The following is a 6,659-nucleotide window of genomic DNA, read 5'->3' on the forward strand; positions in this document are numbered from 1 at the left end:
CATACATTCTCCTGGCCCTCTTGGCTTCTCTCCTGTCTTGCTGGATACCTGCCCCTGCCCCATCCTGCTGCTTCTCTCACCCAGGTCCATCCCTTCTGCTGGCTCCATGGTTATTTTGTTCTCCCTTCTAAGTGGGATTGAAGCATCCTTACTTGGGCCTACCTTCTTGTTAAACTTCTTATGGTCTGTGGGGAGATGTGTATTCTGTACTTTTTGGTTAATATCCACTTATCAGTGAGTACATACCATTCCTGTCCTTTTGAGTCTGGGTTACTTCACTTAGAATGATATTTTCTAGCTCCATCTATTTGCCTGCAAAATTCGTGATGTCTTTTTTTTTTTTTTTTTTTTTTTTTTTTTTTTTTTTTTTTTTTTTTTTTTTTTTGGTTTTTTGAGACAGTGTTTAGCTGTATAGCCCTGGCTATCCTGGAACTCACTCTGTAGACCAGGCTGGCCTCAAACTCAGAAATCCATCTGTCTCTGCCTCCCAAGTGCTGGGATTAAAGGCATGCACCACCACTGACTGGCTAATGTCCTCATTTTTAATAGCTTAATAGTCTAAAGTAAATGCAGAGACAAAAATGGAGCAGGACAAAAATGAAGGACTAGTCTACCAGTGACAGGCCCAACTTGGGATCCATCCTACGGATGAGCACCAAACCCTGGCACTATTACTGATACTATGTTGTGCTTGCAGACAGCAGCTTAATGGGGCTGACCTCGGAGAGACTCTACCAATTGTTGCCTGAAACACATGCAGATACTTACAGCCAAACATTGGACTGATGTAGGGGACCCTTATGGAAGAGTTAGAGGAAGGGTTGAAGGAGCTGAAGGGGATGGAAGACCTTAGGAAGACCTTTTGGAGGTGTGGAGCACTCTTTCAGGGGCAAAGGGGAGGAGTGTGGAGGGAAGAACTCTGGGAGGAGGACAAGGAGGGGTACAAAAATTAAAGCATGTCGTGATGAAAAAAAAAAAAGTATATGGAAAGGAACAAAGCCACAAAATTCCAAAGTATTCTGTAAACTAAAAATCCTACTACCCAAGCTAGTGCAGAAGTCAAAAATTAAGTAAGTTAACAGTCATATTTCTGGAAAATGTGGACTTTTAAGAATAAGCAAAACTTAATCACCACTAAGGTAACAGCTCTCATTTGAAAATATTTACTGTGGTTCTAGTACTATTTTAGGACTTTGACTCAATTTCAACCTAGCTCATGTGGAAGATGCTGGTATGTCACCATTTTACAGATGGGATTGTGATACACAGAGGGAAATAGCCTGGGTCCAAACCTAGATTGCCTTTCTCTTATAAACAACAAGTTTAACAGAGTTAAACTTGGGACAGTCCAAGTAGCAAATACTTAGTTCTGTGTCCTGTTCAATATGCTATCACTGTTGCTGCTGCCTGCTCTTTACTTCTTGGATATCCATTCAAATGAGATTGTATAGCTTTTGCCAATGGTCATAAACCTTCATTAGTGTTCTGGGACCCAGCAGTTTTTTCTCCTATATTGTTCTTGGTTGGTACTAAGCCATCACTCATCTGTAAGTCACTTCAAGAGATAGTTTTTCTTAACTTACCCACTAATGAAAAATGCCTTAAGTATATGTCTTCTTAGTAGGCATTGAACAAAAGTAAGTTTTCTTAGGTCAATTAGTATCTTATGTCTGAGGTACATATTCAATAAATATTTGAATAGGATAATTTGATTCATTTCTGAGATATAATCAAACCAGTCTTTTTCATATTGATGAGGTTCTGGGCAAATTTTCTTACCTTACTCTAGATACCTGGTGGGTGTTACTGGTGTGTGGGAATGCTTTTATTCTCCAAATACATCAATAATGAGGATCTTACTAATAAAAAAGAAAAACACCTCAGCCAGCGGAAACAAAGCTCATCTGCAAAGGTCATTAAACTAAATATCTGTTTGTTGTATCTGGAAAAAATGATCATTAAACCTCAGGTTATAATAATAAGCTTAACCATCCAGAAATGTGGAAAGAGTGGAAAGATATAAAACTTCTAGGTCTATTTCTAATACTTGACTATTGAACTATGGCTATTGCTTCTCTTGTTCAGAAGAACTTAATGAATAAATGAACAAAAGAATCAACAAATCAGCAAAGGAAGAAAAAAGTGGATAAAGAAAACAAGTTTTCCAATAAAGATTTTAAAAGTTGCTGATGGTCATTATGCTTATGTATCTGTACTATATCCAACCATGTAGACCATTTCTCCTGGTACCCAGATAGTTTATGAGGCTGTGAGGGACATGATTCTGTTAAAACAATAGGCCTGGCCACAAGATGGTAGGCTCTAGCTAGCTAAGTTGCAATGAGACAGAGCACTCAGCATTACCTCAAGCAAAGGGTGCCAGAGAAGCAAATTTGAAAAGAGTTGTCAAGACAAAGGAAAATAGTGGAAATGAAGAGAGGGAAAACTCTCAGGACCAACAGGGATTCATATTAGCAAGAGATAAGTCAAGTAAATTGGAGTAGCCAGGCAGGGGTGACATCAGCCAGTGTTAGGAACCACTCTACTTTACTTGGCTGTGCATTCTTTTGTCTTGGTCTTGTTTTTTTTTGTTTGTTTGTTTTTGTTTTTGTTTTTGTTTTTGTTAGTATCTATCTTTGAAGAAAATAAAGGTTTCAGAGAATATGTAAGCATCACAAAATCTAAAAATGGTAAAAATGCACTTTACAGTAAGGCTGTGCTGAGCCAGTAATCTCTGTCCTAACTCCAGGATTCCTGGGTTCACTTCTCATCTAGATTATTAACTATCAGCAGGGCCCCCAAGGGACAGAAAGCCTTTGTGGGGAGATGGAGGACAGAAAGTATTCCTTAGTGTATAAAGCATGGGCATGTCCAGTATGTAGGAGACATGAAATGTACCTGTGGCATTGAATTTTTATAGGAGTGGAATATTAGGGAAATATGTCTAAAAATGATCCCTATTGGAATAGTGTGTATGTTAGGGTATGAAAAGTTTCAGAAACACCAATGAAAAAATGCCTTGATGGGGGTGGCTTCTGTTGTGTTACTTTTACTCCTCCCTATTCATTTCTTTCTGACGTAGGAACCCCTTCAAAACTAAGGCTTTATAAATATCAAATTGTCCATTAATAGGCTGATACTTTTAAAATTGGATCATCCCACTAAAAGTTTCATGAGGTTCAGGTTAGAAAGTATTCAAGTAAGAGTTTGTTTAGGTATGACTCTAATTCCAAGTGTCCCCTGAACTAAAATGAGATAACTTTCTCCATTTGATTGGGCCCAAGCCATCTCCCAATCCTCTCCCTGTTGCTCTTTACTGATTTCCCACCTTTTATTTCATCTTTCTGAGGCTATAAAGGAAATGGATATGGTTTGCCATAGGGATGAATCCTGCTAGAACTTTCATTTTATTTAATTGTATTTTGATTTAATTTCTTCAGACCTAATCATCTTGGATAAAGATTCCAATAAAAGTCAAAACAGAAATCTAAGGAACACTATCATTCATTTGGTAATTCAAATATTGACCTTCAGTTCTCTGAGACCAAATTCAATTACCATTTGAGTCATAAGATTATTAATGTCTATGGGTATAAGAGACTGTCATTATGAGTCATTTTTTGTTATATTCCTTTAGCATAATAATAATAATATGTTTTCCCCTAGATTAATGTACTATCTAGTGTCAGGTTGCAGGACACTTTGTCAAGGTCAGACATGGATTCCATCTCATTTAGTGGGCTGTAAATCTAATCAGATAGTGGTTAGTTACACCTGGGATATTATTGCACCTGTATATATTGCAGACTGGTCACTGGTGGAAGTTTCAGGATATGTAGCTGGGAGATGTTGATGATTACCTCTCTACTCCAGTAAGCTGCAGTACCTTTTAATACAACGAACACCAGTTAATAGGAATGAAGTTTCTGGGTAGGCACCAATGTGACTGCTCCATGTTCCATAATATATATATTGTTTTCACCCAAAAATCAGTGCTTTGCTCAGCTGTTATAAGAGGTTTCTTCTTGTAGTAAATGGGAGATACAGACACAACTGTACAATATTCAGAGAGTGTGATATTTTGAAACACTCAATCCTAAAGAGGAAGTCTTTATCAAATACCTCCTTTCAGAGCTCAGTCAGTTGTACAGAAAAGTATACAGAAAAGCTGTAAACCCCAGATGTAATGGATGATATCAAGAAAACAGTGCCTCTCACATACAAAAGAACTGAAGCTCACACTAACTCATATATATTCTGCTAGCATGCACAAGACCTGCACAAGCACATGTCAGATGAAAACTCAATACTGAGATGAAGAAGGAGGCATGGGTTCCCAGCCTTATCGGTAAGTTATCTGAAAGTGATATCTGGTGTCAAAGGAAAACTCAGTATTCTCCAATGGATTCTTACTGAGTACTTTAACCAAACTTCAGAGGAGGCCTTGTATCCAGGAGAAGTTTGTCAACACAAAACTAACTCTGTGGTAGTTTTGTAAACTTTTGTCTCTTTTTACTTTGTTTAGACATATTTTTTGGTGTTATTAGTCTTTTACTTATTTATTTTAATTTCAGGTTTTGTGAATTTTTTTCATGTCTGTTTATTTTTATTTTTTGTTCTTTCTTCTAAAACAGAGACAGAGAAAAAAGAATACATAGGATAAGGAGGTGAAGAAAACCTGGGAGGAACTGTTGGGGAAAAATATATTAAAAATATATTGTATGGAGTAGTTGGATATAAAATTAACTCAATCAAATCAGTGGCCTTCCTCTACACAAAGGATAAACAGGCTAAAAAACAAATTAGGGAAACAACACCCTTCACAATAGTCACAAATAATATAAAATAATTTGGTGTGACTCGAACTAAGCAAGTGAAAGTTCTGTATGACAAGAACTTCAAGTCTCTGAAGAAGGAAATTGAAGGTCTCAGAATATGGAAAGATTTCCCATGCTCATGGATTGGCAGGATTAATATGGTAAAAATGTCCATCTTGCCCAAAGCAATCTACATATTCAATGCAATCCCTATCAAAATTCCAACTCAATTCTTCATAGATTTGGAAAGAGCAATTTGCAAATTCAATTGGAATAACAAAAAACCTAGGATAGTGAAAACTATTCTCAACAATAAAAGAACCTCTGGTGGACTCACCATCTGTGACCTCAAGCTTTACTACAGAGCAATTGTGATAAAAACTGCATGGTATTGGTACAGTGACAGGCAAGTGGATCAATGGAATAGAACTGAAGACCCAGAAATGAACCATACAGATATGGTCACTTGATCTTTGACAAGGCAGCTAAAACCATCCAATGGAAAAAAAAAAAGACAGCATTTTCAACAAATGATGCTGGCTCAACTGGCCATTAGCATGTAGATGAATGCAAATAGATCCATTCCTATCTCTTGTACAAAGCTCAGGTCCAAGTGGAACAAGGAACTCCACATAAAACCAGATACACTGACACTAATAGAAAAGAAAGTGGGGGAAAGCATCCAGCACATGGGCACAGGGGGAAATTTCCTGAACAGAACACCAATAGATTATGCTCTAAGATCAAGAATTGACAAATGGAACCTCATAAAATTGCAAAGCTTCTGTAAGGCAAAGGATAATGTCAGTAGGACAAAAGGGCAACCATAAGATTGGGGAAAGACCTTTGCCAATCCTATATGCAATAGAGGGCTAATATCCAATATATACAAAAACTCAAGAAGTTAGACTCCAGAGAACCAAATAATCCTATTAAAAAATGGGGTACAGAGCTAAACAAAGAATTCTCAACTCAGGAATACAGAATGGCTAAGAAACACCTAAAGAAATGTTCAACATCCTTAATCATCAGGGAAATGTAAATCAAAAAAAAAAAAAAAAACCCTGAGATTCTACTTCACACCAGTCAGAGTGGCTAAGATCAAAACTCAGGTGACAGCAGATACTGGTGAGGTTGTGGAGAAAGAGGAACACTCCTCCATTGCTGGTGGGATTGCAAGCTAGTACAACCACTCTGGAAATCAGCTTGGCAGTTCCTCAGGAAATTAGACATAGTACTACCTGAGGATCCAGCTATACCACTCCTGGGCATATACCCAGAAGATACTCCAACATGTCATAAGGACACATGCTCCACTGTGTTCATAGCTGCCTTATTTATAATAGCCAGAAGTTGGAAATAATCCAGATATCCCTGAATGGAGTACAACTCAGCTATTAAAAACAATGAATTTATGAAATTCTTAGGGAAATGGATGGATCTGGAGACTATCATCCTGTGTGAGGTAACCCAGTCACCAAAGAACACACATGGTATGCACTCACTGATAAGTGGATATTAACCCAGAAGCTCAGAATACCCAAAATACAATCCACAAACCACAAGAAACTCAAGAAGAAGGAAGACCAAAGTGTGGATACTTTGATCCTTCTTCGAATGGGGGAAAATACCCATGGATGGAGTTACAGAGACAAACTGTGGAGAAGATACTGAAGGAAGAATAATCCAGAGACTGCTCCCCCTGGGAATCTTGCCCATATTCAATCACTCACCAAACCTAGACACTATATTGGATGCCAGCAAGTGCTGGCTGACAGGAGCCTGATATAGAGCTGTCAGAGCCTGTCTCCTGAGAGGCTCTTCAGTGCCTGACTAATACAG

This window comes from Mastomys coucha, unplaced genomic scaffold, assembly GCF_008632895.1.
Source record: "Mastomys coucha isolate ucsf_1 unplaced genomic scaffold, UCSF_Mcou_1 pScaffold18, whole genome shotgun sequence".
NCBI lineage: Eukaryota > Metazoa > Chordata > Mammalia > Rodentia > Muridae > Mastomys > Mastomys coucha.